Source organism: Perognathus longimembris, chromosome 3 (assembly GCF_023159225.1).
Source record: "Perognathus longimembris pacificus isolate PPM17 chromosome 3, ASM2315922v1, whole genome shotgun sequence".
NCBI classification, from domain to species: domain Eukaryota; kingdom Metazoa; phylum Chordata; class Mammalia; order Rodentia; family Heteromyidae; genus Perognathus; species Perognathus longimembris.
In genome coordinates this window covers 13464904-13481032 of record NC_063163.1, presented here as the reverse complement: position 1 = coordinate 13481032, position 16129 = coordinate 13464904, and positions in this window count along the sequence as shown.

Genomic DNA, 16129 nt, shown 5'->3' with positions numbered 1-16129 from the left:
AACCTTTTATGGTAATATGAAAGTTAAAAATGAAATATCAAGATATAATGGGAACTTGAAAAGTATTTGACAGGACAATTAAACCTAGGCTCTCTGAAATATAACATCACTTTTACATATTTCAATCTATCCCAAATACTTCAAAGATATTTTGTTAATATACTTTGTGATAAGGAAATAAAATTATTTTACATTTAAAATGTAAAACACTTTATTTCCTATGTAAAAAACATCAAAACCAATTCAGAAAATAGAATAAAATTTTTAAAGAAAATTTTACGATAGAAAATGTTTAGGAATCTTAAAAATCCAAAAATAACAATATTTTGGGAGAAAAGTCCCTCTAGTTAGCCCTCAACTTTATTGCAATTCTTGCAAAAGAAAGACAAAATTATATTGGGGAGTATGACCAGGTATAATATATAAAAGATAGCATATCTGTTTAAGAATTTAACCTTTACATTAAGCAATTAAATTCAAAGACTTCATTAAGAAAAACAAGCAAGTGCTGTCCTTTGCTTTTTAAGAGTTATTATTTATCACTTCCCAATTTCACCAACAATTTAAACGAGCATAAACAAAATTACTCCTGGGCTATTATTTTCCAGTGAGATGTAAGATTTAATGGACTGAAAATCAAGACTGTTATATCTAACTATATCTCTTCAGCAGTAATTCAAGACAGAAAAATTTACTAATGTCTATGTCTTGAAACTTAAGTTCAAACATCCACACCACTGGTAACAGAGTAAACTGCTAAAAAAAAATGTGTAAAAAGAGTTTAACTTTACTTGATGAAGATTAATATATGCAAAGCATATAGCCTTCCCTGTGTATAATATTGTTGTCTGGAGAAATTATTTCAGCTATGTACCAGGAGGCTCATCCATTCAAGTGTATAGTGATATTGTTCACAATTTTTAAAAAACTATATGTTTTTATAATAATCAGTCTTGTGTTCAGTGGATAAGAGACTTGTGGAAACTCTATATGCTAAAATGCTTTATGGAAAGTGAAAATTAATGAGTTACATTTATTGACACCAATAAGGAAGTATCTAAAAAGAAAGGTAAATGTTAAATTTAGAAGTAGGTAATAGAGGAAATACAATAATTCAATGGATTTCAATTTTCTACAAACAGCCAAACTAATCAACATATTGTTTAGAAATAAATCTAAATTTGTAAAATTATAAGAAAAAAGAGACAATAACAACACACAGATTCAGATGGAGCCTATTTCTGTGGATGAAGGAAAGAAATGCAAGGTGAGAGGGTTTGCACTTAGCTTCAGAGATTCCTGTGATGTTTTGTTTTCTCAAGCTCTGTTGTGGATAGAACCCACTTCAGTCATTTGTTTGTTTTTTAAATCTGAAACTCTGTTTTTCTCTATAATGATACTTCTTTACAAATTTGTACTATATTTCCCAATATAGAAATAGCAATTTAAAAATTAAATTTAGTCACATAACTGATTAAATTGCTAGTAATCTTGTTGGTTTCAAAACAGCCTATTCCCTTTCTTCTTCTAGTGCGTTAAAGTTTAGAGAAATCCAGGAGAATTATTAATTCAGGTGTACAAGAAACTGAATCTAAACTTGTCAGAAATAAATTACAATATGGATGAAAATTTCAAGGAACAATTTTCAACAAAAATGCAGTAGATCTCAGTCAAAAAACAGAAGTGAAAATCAGAAGTAACAAAACACATGGAGAGTTAAGTATCAGAATGGTTGTAGGAGAGAGTTTGAAAACTCAATCTCACAAGTTGTGCTATGCCTTAATTCACTTTGATTCATTCTTATCCACTTCCAATACCAAAATGCCTTGAAATGACCTGGAGGAAAACATTAAGTATGTCTTTTATCTGCCAAATTAAAGAATATTCAAATATTGATATATTGAGCATCTACCACTCTCAGACATCATTTCAAAATTTTGAATGTTTTCTTAAATGAAGACTATTGAATTAAAACAGGAGTCACATAAGATACGATTAGCACCATTGTTTTAGTCTGTTAGTAGAACACCATATTTTCATGTACTATAAAATACTTAACAGTATATGGTGTAGATGGTAAGCGCATACCTTAGCTGCAGTAGCAAAGGTGAGTAAACTTACCTATGTGAAAGAATCTGCAGCCTATTTCATGAAACAAAAAACATAAATGTTTCTATTTTTTTTCTTTCTGTTGTCGTGCCAGTCCTGGGCTTGCACTCAGGGCCTGATTGCTGTCCATCAGTTTTTGTGCTCAAGGCTAGCTAGCACTCTTACTTGAGCCACAGTTTTACTTCCTGCCTTTAGTGGTTCATTGGAGATAAGGGTCTCATGGACTTTCATGCTTGGCTGGCTTTGATAGGAAGATCTCCGCCTCATGAGTAGCTAGGATTATAGGCATGAGCCACTGGGGGACCCAACAAGAAATTCTTCTGGGGCTGGGAATATGGCCTAGTGGCAAGAGTGCTTGCCTCATATATATGAAGCCCTGGGTTCGATTCCTCAGCACCACAGATATAGAAAAGGCCAGAAGTGGCGCTGTGGCTCAAGTGGCAGAGTGCTAGCCTTGAGCAAAAAGAAGCCAGGGACAGTGCTCAGGCCCTGAGTCCAAGCTCCAGGACTGGCAATAAAAAAAAAAAAAAAAAAAAAAAAAAAGAATTTCTTCTGACCATCAATTAGTAGGCCAGATGTTATAAAGATTATCAAAGTAACAATGATGATAAAAGCAAATAATTTTGAATGAAGGAATTAAAATTATAGAGAATTCCAGTATGAAAGATATTATCCGCTAAGTTTAGGTTAAGGGGGTTTTCAAATTTTAAACTACTTGTATAGGGAAAATAATCCCTGCTATGTTGTATACAATAATAAATAATAACAATAAATTAATAATAATAATAATAATTGAGAAAGGACCTATAAAAGCATAATGACAGTGTATCTGATGGATTCTGAAGGAAGAGTTGATGACTTTTCTTAGCTGCTAAAAATAAGTTCATTTCAATACTATTGGCATTACTCATAGTGTAAAAAGTATGCACTGGAAAATGAAAACTCACATTATTTTTAGTCTTATTCTAACAAAAATTCAGAGTAACCAAAAATTATTAGTTTTATTTCTTCCTTTTTTGTTCTTGGCAGTACTGAGGTATAAGCTCAGAGCCTTACACTTGCTAAGCAGGTGCATCACTACTTTGATATGCTCCCAATTCTTGAGCCTGGAAAAAAAAATTTTTTTTTAAGGTTTTATATTCTCTTCTTACTCCTGGTATCACATGCACACAAAATAACGCATCTCATCCTGTAGACTATTTATCTGAGATTCCTCACGTAACTCTCTAAGATTCATCTTAATTTTTCTTTTTTTCCTTAACCTAGGAGGTTGCAGAGCAATGGTGCTCACCACTGATATAAGGACAATAAATATTACTTACAGGCTATATTGTTATATGTCATTCTAGGACCATGTACACTGGGACCTGGAGTTTCTGTGGCCTCTGCAGACTGTGAAGAGGAAGCTCTAACAGGCCAGTTCAACTCAAATCTAAAGTGGACACTTTGGTACTAATCTGCCATCATATATACACAATAGACTACCATGGTGTGAGTGACCAGTAATTTCCACCTGGAACTTTTAAAAGTTTTAAATAGCACTTTTTAAATTGAAAAAACCATTTAAATAACTTAGTGGAATATCTGGAGACAAATTTGTCTTATAAAAGGAACCTGGCAGGGAGGAATTCAAGGTTTGAAGGCAATATTATACTCAATTCTGTGTATTTGGTTCTCACCACTGTCTTATTTTAGTATTTTAAAGTAAATTTTTGGGGCTTATCAAAAAGCAATATTTTGAAGTATTTTTATTGTGTTAGAGAACTGAGGCTATTAATATTAAAGGTCATTACTGAAAGACATAGATTCATCTTGTATTTTGTTCATTTTCTATTGTTTGATTATCTTCTGTTCCTCATTTATCTACTCCTTTAGTGAGATTGATTTTTTCCCCCTTATTCTCATAGTTGTGTTTGTTTGTCTTTTCTGAATATAGAATTCTCTTGTATATCTTCTACAGTGCTAGTTTAACGGTAATAAATCGCTTTAGTCTTTTGGGGTATCACTGAAAGTTTCTATTCTTCAATTATGAATTATAGCTTTCTTTAGCAAAGGAATGTAGGTTGACATGTTATTTGCTTTCCACAATTGAAATGCATCTTTTCTTTTAAATTTCCTGTTGAGAAATCTGTATTTCTGATGGGTTTGCCTTTCTAGGTTACATGGTTCTCCTTGTCTCATTCAATAGTCTTTCCATGTCCTTGATATTTAAAATCGTAAATAGTAATGTGATGTGGGGTAGGGATCGATTGTAGAATTATCTGTCATGCAGGTTCAAGACATCGTGAACTTGTATGGTGATCTTATTCTCAAGATGTGGGGAATTTTCAATACTACTCTCCTTTTCCTATGCCTATAATTTTTTAACTTGGACTCTTAACAATATCCTCAGAGTTCCTTTTCATTTTATTTTTGCCAAGTAGTTGTACAAAGAAGTTTCAATTCTTTGTCAGGTTATGACAATGCATTTCGATCAATATCACACCTCAGAATTTTTGTATATTCAATTTGTATATCATTTTTTCTTCGTTGTCATATTTTCTTTCTGTTGTATCTATTTTAACTTTGCACTTGGATGCTGAAATTCTATCTTCCATTTGCTACAATTTATTAGGAAATATTTCAACTAATATTTTAATTTAATTTACAGAGCTTTTCATTTACAGAATTTCATTCTGGTTTAATCCACCCTCAACCCCCAGGATTTATATATCTTTATTGAATTATTTTCCTGTTGTGTAATATCTTCTGTACTTCATGTAGCTAGTTGTTCTCTCTTTAATTCAATTAGCTGTATTATGTTTGAATGCACTGGAGCACTTATACATGGTCTATTTCGATTTGCTGATCATTGTTACTATTTTGAGTTTCATATTGGAGATTTCATTCACTTGACTATTATTTAGATTCTTCATGTTATAACTATTTCTTGACAGGACATGTTGCCTTGTCATTTTTTCATATTTTTCTTTTTGTATTGAGATTTGTTCATCTAAACTAACATGGTTGGTTACAGGTTTTAATCACCCGAAGATATTCAGTTGTATTATTTTATATGTTCTGGCCAGACTTGATAAACCTCAGCAGATTGATACACTGAAGGATATAAATCAGCAATAACAAATCCACCAATTTGAAACTAAGCCATTTATATGAAGCCAAAAGGTGATATTAACTATATCATCAATCTTATTGTTAAGAAAGAGAGACCTCCTTAAGTAGGACCATAGGGGATTAGAAAAAGCAAAACTATTTGTACAGGAGTTAAAAATTAAATAGTAGTAAAAAAAATTAAATAGTAAAAATATGACTGTGAGAAAAAAAATAAAGAAGAAGATGTGGACAAGAGAATTAAGTGTGTGAGCCGAACATTAACAAAATAATAGTATGTAGGAATAAAATACAATTAGTATGGAGAAGGACACTATAGCCAGGTATTGAAAAGTGGTAGAAACATTCAGAATAGGAAAGAAAGTACAATAAACTACCAATGGAAAATTAGCAAAAGAGAAATGATAAAAATAAAATTCACTATTTCTTCCTTGAGGAGACAAAGACAGTAAGTATACATGGTGAGACCCAGTACAGTGATAGTCTCCTCAAACTCTGATCCCAGGTTTCTATCTAGGTTTTCCTGTTGTGCTTACTCACACAATCACTCAGGGCCTGGGATCCCCCTCTGGGTACAGCCTAAATGTAGTGTTCTAAGTTGGGTAAGGCTAACAGGAAAGAGCAATAGCTGAAGTTTTATTTTTGGTTTTAGGAGACACAAGATTGTGGTGGTTGTCTGCAATCTGTCACCCCCAATTTTCCCCTTCACCAATAATTATAATTTTATTTAAGTAACAAAAACAAATGCCACTCCTTAAACATTCTCATGGCAATAATATCTAAAACACTAGAATAATTTAAACATTTCCAAAAATCTCTCCTTGCTGTAATGCTTGTCTACTGCTTTTGCTACTGTAAACTTTAGCAGTGAATAGCACCAGTGAGCATGTATATGTGTCATTTCATCTTAGATCTTAGCTCTAGGATATATCTTTTCTTTGCCAGCCCTGGAGCTTGAACTCAGGTCTGAGCACTGTCCCTGGCTTTCCTTTTCAAGGCTAGCACTGTACCACATGCCACAGCATCATTTCCAGCTCTTTTATATTTATGTGATGCTGAGGAATTGAACAGGGCTTCATGCATGCTAGGCAAGCATTCTACCACTAAGCCACATTCCTAGTCCTCTGGGATATATCTTTACCCATTATTCTTTTGTGCAAGCTATCCTCACTGAAGAAAATCTCCCTGTTTTCAATTTTTATAACAAACTACTTGAGGCTAAGTATTGTATAAAGAATAAAAGATTGCTTAGCTCACAATTTGGAGGAGGGGGGGCTGAATTCTCAGACCAGCCCTATTTGCTTAGCTTCCATTGAGCACCCCTAAGCTGATCAAAATTTTGGCAAGATTCACAGAGGAATTACATAAGATAAGAAGCCAGAGAGAATGCAAAGTTAGGTATTATTCTTTTACACCAACCTGGAAAACATCCTGGCATCCCAAGAGTAACTTTGTTAATCCCTTCCCTAGATGGACAGCAATGCTCATGCTCATCATCTAATTACTATAAACTCTACCTCTGAAAGGTTCCACCGTATCTTAGCATGATCACAATGAGAATCAAGCTACCAACACATGAATCTTTGGGAGACACTGTCAAACTGGATCCAAACTGTAGCAGTTCCTTTCTCCTCTTCCTAAATACAGGTATAAGGAGACTCATGGAGGAAAAAAAAAAGAAAAGACTAGAAATTAGGCTGTTTTCAGAAATTGCTTCTTTGTCTATCTTGTCGATGATGAATGATTAAAAGGAAAGACATCTTTAGTAGATGTAACTGACAGGGTGTTGTCACTGCACTGTTTTCCATTAGGAAAAATTTAAAAATGGGATCACTTCAACACTCTGCAAGGCAGCATGACATTTACACAGTGCAAGTGGAAATGAAAAGGACTTGTTAGCAGGACAACTTAAGAGTATTCTATGGATTCAATGAAGAAAGGTGACTATAATATGCATAGAATAAACTATTGCCCTTGCAGCAGGAATACATATAATATTCTTTTTATATGATACGTCTTTATGTATAATGATTCTGTGAACAGATTCATTAACATCAGTAATACCAAAATGGAACTATACAAAGTTTGAGTCTTCTTTCAGTAACTTTTGTGTTGAGACTCAAAATAAATTCTATCATTTCTCCCAGCATGTTAGTAGTCTCTATTTTAGTAAGTCATCATAAGAATTGAAAATGCTAAATGCTATATGAAGGTTATTTCATGAACATAAATATACACTAGGAAATATGTATATATAGATGTAGTAAATTAAATATAAAATTTGTTTATAAAATGAGGAGGAAAGGAATTGTATGCTTATTGTTTGTATATGATATGATGGTATAGCTGGGTTGAGAATAGTGGGAAGTCTTAGAATATGATCTCCCATATCCTTGCCTGAATGTAAGAACTGGGTTCCATATTCTTCCTTGGCTTGAGTCTGAAGAATCAGAAGCCAGAAGAGGAAGTCTCACATATGAAATAAATGGGCCAGCCCATCGATATTAAAAGTAAGTTGAGTTCTTAGCTTACCTTCACGTTTTAGGGGGAAGAATAAGAAAGGAACACTACTGGATACCCACTATGGGAATGATAGTTCCAGAATTTGTGGCCAAATGGCTTGCCCTGGTCAGTGTATATACAAAAGGTGAGCACCTAAGGTCACAGAAGCAATTGGCTTCATGTCTACTAGTGACAACATTACTCACTCAATTCGTTGAAGGCAAGAACATGTTGGTCTCAACAACCATATTTTTTTCCTGCCAGTCCTGTGACCTGAACTCAGGGCCTTTAAGCTTCTTTTGCTCAAGGCTAGCACTCTACTGCTTGAGCTAGAGCTCCATTTGTGGCTTTTTCTGTTTATGTGGTATTAAGGAATCGAACCCAGGGTTTCACGCATGCTAGGCAAGCACTCTACCACTATGCCACACTTCCAGCCCCAGCCACATTCTTTAGAAGAGAAAAGGAACACAGACTCTGTAGGATGACCGCCTGAGAGTGAATATTGGCTCCATCCCTTATGATCCATGTGATCTGATACATGTCAATTTCTCTGTGCCCAGTTGATATATCCATAAAATGAAGCCATGACTTTGAAGAGAGTTCTCTTTTATAGAAACTTTTGTTTCATTCATTAAAGATACTTTACAAATGCTTCTATAGTCTTTTTAATAGGCAATTTAAAAATAAAGGAATATTATACTCAAGAATAAATAATAGAGCAACATGCAATGCAATTAGGATTTTTAAAATAATTACATTATCCTTAGTTTTTCATTCTTTTGTGTTAAGAAATATTATCTGTCCAGAGATCAGAGTAGGAGGCATTGTTGTGGACCATAGTACCTATCATACAGCTCTACCTCTCCTGAGAATTTGTATTTCTTCCCTTCAACTTGCAATATATCAAATCTGACAAAGTGACCTTGATTTTAGGAAACAGCATAAAGAATCTGTCTACTGTTGTATAGATCCCAGTTATTCTAATTTCCTATAGGGCTTAGATATTAGCAAGAACTTCATTAAGAGCTAGGATAATCAATGTTTTATGTTGCCTACTTCATATCAGGTTTCATGAAAATGTGGAACGTGAGTTAGCAAATGAAACAAAATATGTGCAATATCAAGAGAAATGAAAAAATGTCTATCATGTCCGCTAATGTTAGCATTTCATTTAAAAAAAACAGTAACATAAAAAATATATTGTTGTTCAAGAAGAGTTTCACTAATTGTAATTTCATCAATCAGAATGTATCATTCAAATAGACCTAAATCATCCTGTAATTAATTTGCTAATATATTACTTCTTTCAAAAATAACAGCAAAGAGTGTTAGAAAAAGTTTTACAAAGCGTATTAGCGAATCATATGAGAATACTAATAGATATGGAGTTAGCAATAAATCAACCCTATATAGACAAATATTGGCTCCTCCAACTTGCCCTTCATGTTTGACTTTCAGAAGTCACTTTTCTCTTTCTTTCAACCTCATAACAAATTCATTAAGCTGCTTTCTAGCTAGTATGGCATCCTTAATTCTTGATTTTCTACATTATTCACAAAGTTACTGATATCAAAATTTTTGTCCTCACTGTATCAGCCCTTAGTTTCTGCTTTGCTAAACTAGTTAGGAAGGAAGTTAAATTAAAAGTCTTAATGAACCTAAGAACATGAGGGTGTACAATATGCTAATGAGTTGCTGTGGTGCTTTACTAACATAAATTTTAGCAGCAATTTAATGGAGATAACTGCTCACCAAAAAACATGTTGTTAATGGTAGAAGTTTTAGTAGATGGTATGGAAGTCTTAGGAGTTGTGAGAGAATTTTAATATCTCTCATAGTCTTTTAAAAAGTAGTCTTTTAGAGTTTGTTGAATCATTGTAATCATTAAGGATAACTTCTATTATGTTCTATGTGGAATTGTCACACATTTCTATGTTTTTGCTCAAGGCTAGCACTCTACCACATGAGCCGCAGCACCACTTCTGGCCTTTTCTATATATGAGGTGCTGAGGAATCGAACCCAGGGCTTCGGGTATACAGGGAAAGCGCACTCGTGCACTAGCCCATATTCCTAGCATTTTCTTCCTGTTTCTCAAATTATATGAGCTACACTTTTGATCTGTGTATGTGTATGTGGCATGTGCCTGTCTGTGCATCTATTTTTCCCATGCTTGTTAATGTGTAAGTTTCTGATGGAAAAGGGGCTTACTACAAACACACACACACACACATACACATACATAAATATCTTAATATATATGTGTATTTATATGTGTGTATACACACACACACACACATTTCCTAGCAGAGCAGTGATCCCATTTTAGACCTTGCAAATGAGGTTATTCTCAACAAACCAGCTAGAGTGACACATTTATTAACAGGTATCTAGACAGCTATAACCCACAAGCCACTGGCACCATGTTTCTCTCAAAGTTTGTCTGAAGCCCTTCTTCCCCCACCTCTTCCCCAAACTCCATAAATTTAGGGAAGGAAATGATTCATAGGCCATGTCCCTGTATGGGATGTACAGTAGAATCCTTGTTATGTTGGAGATAAAGTCTAGGTTAAGAGAGCATAGGACAGAGATCCCTTAGTTTATGTGGTAATTCTCATACATTTCTACAATTTTCTTCCTTGGTTTTCAAATTATGTAAATTGCACTTTTAATCTTTAAAAATTACTTTGCACAGTCTGACTAGTGAAACAACTTTTTTAAAATAAGTGTGTTATCATTTCCTTTTCAAAGTTGATTTTTTTCAAAAGCTCTTTTTGGGTCTTAAATTATTTCAGAAAAACCTCAGTTCATACCTACCCAATCATGATTTCTTCTTTAAAAGAGGTCTGCCACTTCTCTACCATAAACTTACAATGTAACAAGTATGTAAAAATGCATGTGTATATATTATTGAGTTGCTGTGTTGAAATAAAATAACTGTGATTTTGGTTGTGTTTTCATTTTGTTTATTAGTTTTAAATGTAACTCCTGAATTCACCCTGTTTCTATATTGGTATTCTATATTTGCATGTCCCATGCAAAGAATTAAGCCTCAGTCCTAATAATTAGGGATCTAACAAAGTATACTTTTGAATTGTCTTGTTTTCTACAGTTTTGACATTTTAGAGAAAGATTATATGTTTTCCTCCATGTAAACCACTAAAGGTAATTATAAAATTGGCATTTTTCTAAAGCCTCTTTTAAAATGTATTGACACTGTGGCTGATGGCTTGCTTTCTAATGGTCTAAGGAAGATCTGCAAAGATAGCTGATTATACAACACCGTTCATTTTAGAAGACTATTAAATGCTTCTGGTTGGTAAAAATGCAATGCATTTCTAAAAATACTTAGGAGAGTCAACTAACACAAAAAAGCATGGTTAAGGAGCATCATTGATCCAGAGTCCTACATTCTATCAGAGTTTTTCTTGTCCCTGCTTGTTTCATTGCATAACTAGATTTCCCTTGGAATATCAGAGTCATGGACAATAGGAACAGTGCCACAAGTAATTTTGACAATTAACTGAGGTGTTTTTGTTTTACTTGTAGTGCTATGAGTAATAGTAAATTAACATCTCCCAGAAGGAGGTTAGGATCTTGGAAATAGTTTAGTTTTTTTTTTCTTTTTTTCTTTCGTTCTTTCATGCACCTGCATTAATTTCAGAATAGTTTTAGGAAGTTTAACTAAATAACAGTGTTGTTTCTTTTCTATTTTTTTTTTTACTCTTACCTGCTTTTCCTTGGCTAAGAGAGAGGATCATGTAAAAAATCTTGGGGAGACTGAGAAGAAATGACTTAACAGTAAAACAAAATTGTAAGTGAAAAGATCAATGAACAAGGATCTGGCAGTAAAAGATCTACAAAAAGATGGTGGCCATGGTATGCCATATTTCAAAAGACAAGCAAAAAATAAGTAACAGCCACAATCAGAGTAAATTAAATTTTATGTATGAAATGCCTTGAAATAGAAGAACAAGTACAAAGACCTGAAGAAGATTTATTTAGTTTTAAATGTATTCTACCAAGAATAAAAAAGGAAAAATCGCATTCGGCTCCAGAGAGTCAGGGACAAATCCAGTGAAAGAGCCTCGAGAGATGAATGGATAAGATGGAGCTCTTAAATAAGTGTGGAATGAAATAAGTACTCCCTGTCCTGTTTGTGGCTACCCTCACTCACCCATGGACAAATGCTAGCAACTCTCTCAACCTCAGCTCTTTTTACCAAAAAACACTGAGTGATACAGACAGACCAGTGAAGATTCATTTTCAGTATATTTATTTTAGAATGTATAGAAACATACAAAGAAACCCTGTACCAGCTATCTTCTCACTGGAAGACATTGTGCTGGTTCTCTTCCTATACAATGCTAGCATACATGTCCATTCTATGGATATTTCTCCTTGAAAATAAGCTGTCTGTGTTACACAACTCTGTGCCCTCTCAAGGATTACTTGTTGAATGGATAAATGAATGCATTCATTTACTCATTCATTATTGAACCATTAGATTTGGCCAAAGGAAACAAAACAAAACTAGTGCTATTATGCTCTGAAGAACAATAATATCAAATTCCATCTAGAGCAAGTGTACCCATTTAGAGGTGATTTTGAAGCTTAGTTATCATTCTCATAATTCTATACAAAAAATAAACTTCATGATAAAAGAAAAGTTCTGCTTCCCTTGTGTACTAATTTTATAACTCAGATCATCTACATTGTTCATTTTACTTCATAAAAACACAGCCTTCCTAGTACTACATCTGTTGTACATATACATGTTTATATATTGATACATAGACATTAGTCTAAGTAGGAAGATACTCAAGTATCTTAAAAGTGAAACAGATAGCATGGTGAAATAAATTTCTACATTTTCTAAAAATATAATACACTCTTAAAAATGAATTCCTTGAAACTGTATATGTATATACATATGCATACATACATATATCTGTGTGCGTGTGTATGCACATATGTGTGTGCATGATTTACTTTTCAACAATGAAAAGAACCTAATTGTTGACAAAGAAATTTCATAATAAATTTAACTTTATGTTCATTTAATATTCATTTAGTTTTTTTAAAATTTAATTTTATTGTCAAGGTGATATGTAGAGGAGTTATATACATAAGGTAGTGGGTACATTTCTTGTTGAACATTGTTATCCCCTCCCTCGTTTTTCTCCCACTTTCCCTTCTCCCCACTCCCCAACCCCCAAGTTGTAAAATTCATTTCCAACATATTGTCTTATGTTGCATTGGTTCAACCTTTGTCCTTTGTCTCGCCATTTTGTTGATCCTCTTTCCCTCCTCAGTTCAGATAAATGTATATATAATATACCAGGTACCAAAATCAAATACCATTTTACATACATTAGCTCATCTGATTCTTAAATGCAACCTGATAAAATAGGTATCATTAATGTTCTGACTTTAGAAATGAGGAGCTTGAGAAATCAAAGGTTGTCTGCCATTACAGACCAGTGTGTAAAAAAGGTGTGATCCCGTAGACGTGCTGTGTTAGATTTCTAAGGCTCAAAATCTTATTCCTTAAACACCAGTGCATGTTATTTCTAATTTAATCAGGCAGCTATGTAAATGCCAGATATTTTGCTGAGCAACTAGAAAGATTTGAAGATACAGAAGAACTGGGGAAAAGTTGAAAGATGTTACTCAATCTATGTTGTACTCCCTTCCATTGCCTAGAAATGACAATAAGAGGATAAATATGTCTTCTATTTTTTCTAGCAATCAGAACAATGGAAACTTTTGATTTATTCAATCTCTTTGGAACTGAAAAAAAATGAGATTTTTTTTAATGAATACATTTCTATTATGTCTCTCAAAGATGTACTGAAGGAAGGTTTTGTGCCCTAGAAATGTTAACATCGAAATCATTAAAATATTCTTTAGTACATTCATGCTAATTTCTAATGCTAGCCATTCCATATAAAGCTAACTATATTCTTTCACTTTGCCTGGCAGTTATTAGGTCATCAAAACACAGGATATTCCTAACAAGTGAAAGTGAAAATGAAAAAGACATTGTAAATGTTTTGCAGCTCAAAGTTTTTTTTTTTTTAATGTAGTTTGGTTGGCATTGTTTGAATGTGCTCCAAAATATATCAAATGTGCTAATATGCCTATAAAGATTTAGCAAATTGTGTTTTTTCAATTGTGACTGAGGAGATTAAATAAAAGGTTATTGTGATGATCCTGATTTTAAGATCAGGGAAGAGGATATTTTTGTCTACAGTCCAGACACTCCTAGTTTCTTATCATTCTTCTAGTAAAAACTTTGCTTATTTGATCCTCCTTACTGATTCTTGACTGCCAGTGGTCATAATCTCTGATAGAGACTATGATAAAATAAACAATTTAATATATTCCTAGATGGGACAATCCTACCAGATAGTGTTGTTTTGCATGGACATTTTTTCCCTTCTGAAAGTATTACTGTTTTTCACTGTTCCACAAGAGACACCAGACAGAACTGTCCTAAATCTTTACATTCATTGACATGGTTACGTTCTCAGCATGTGGTTATCATTATCGGTTGTAAATGTTTCCCCGAGAGAACCTAGTCTTAAATATTCAATTGGTCAAGGAGAGTATATCATCTATAATATGTTAAAGTTTTTTCTAAGTTCCAGTCAAGTCTGTCAAGAAACATTCTTATTCCACAACAATTTTGGCTTATATCCCTTAGAAATGGGATACATCAACCTACAAAACACTCATGGCTGAAGTTTCCCCATTTATACACTTGGGGTAAAGAGTACCTGATACCAGAATGCGTTAGTGACTGGTGTTCAATAGGAGAAAGCAATGACCATTGATCTTTACCCAGGGGATTTGTACCTGGGAGTGTCCCACCAGGGACATTTTGGTAGTCACTGACTCATCACACATAAAATGTGTTTCCTAAGGCCCACACAGGATGCGAGCAGCTGATTCCACCCTTCACATTGATTTCTGTCCCCCTGATTCTAAGCCATCTCATTAACTATTATCAGTGTCCCTTGTACAAATTGTCTAACTTTGTGAATGTATGCCCTGCCTCCTACCATTATTAGTATTTCGTCCATTGGTTTCAATTCACTTCTCAGAAAGTCTGGACAGATAAATCTAACAGAACTGGACTATCTGGACCCCCTTGAGCACACTATATACAGACTACTCTATTGTAAATAAAACCAACAAAAGCTGTCACCATTTTCAGATAGATTATAAGACTTATGAACTATGTTATGAAGTATCTAGTACTGTAGTCATGATGCTAGAGAATTTTCACATCCACTTTTTGAGTAATATAATACCATCTGAGCACATACTCTGCAGCTCCCATTTTAGTAAACATACATTAGACTTCACAACAGCTAATTCATTGTGTCAATATGAGGTACTAGTCTCTCTTGAACACCGAATATTGAAATAATCAGCTGCAATAGCTTATGGTCAAAGAGGTTCTGCACTGTACAGCACTGAAGCAGTGTAAGGTATGTCATCTCTTAAATATATAGTGAAAAGGAGAATTCTCATAGCTAATGTTAGAGGCTAGTCTTTTCTTAAATATTTGGTATCATAAAATCCAGTTCTTATGACTGGTAAGCATTAGTCATTTCTTTAATATTACCTGACTGATTTGTGCATTCAGTCCTTCACTGTAATTCCTACTGCCTCATCCATGTACAATCACTAAAAAAAGCACAAACACTAGTAACAGACGAGTTACTTATCCACACTTCCTGTTTGTGTCTCACTAATCCCTAGATTCTATTTCCCTTCAGGTTCTTCTTTTATTGTAAAGATGATGTCCAGAGGGGTTACAGTTACATACATAATAAGGTAGTGAACACATTGCTTGTCAAACTTGCCCCCCCTCATTTTTCTCCCAATCCCCTCATAACCCGCCCCCCAAGTTTCAGTTAATTTTCAACATATTGTTTTGTGAATTTCATTGTTGCATTGCTTCACATACACAATACCCAGGGTATCAAAATCAAATATAGTGACAACAGGGGATAAACTATAGGAAAGAAAAAAAATAAAGAAATAAGTTCACAATGTATATTAAAAATAGCAACAACAATGAAAACCCTCCTGTTTCCTTATCTTAAGAGTTTCCTCATGTTCTTTCACTGAGTCCTTTCTTTCCTCGGGTTGTTGTTACTATTATTCCTGGCCACCATGATAGTCTTGAAATTGAGAAATAATATATAAATAAGGAAGGATATAAATGGAACTAATTTGTGACTACTGGTGATTTTTTTCTTTGCAACCATGTGGTATTATATTCAAATACAGAATATTACCAACATTCACCTTCCCAGGATTTTTGTTTAACATTGGCCCATCCTTTGGGTTACATTTTCCTCTGCTTTGGTATTTATGACTCCTAAACTTCAG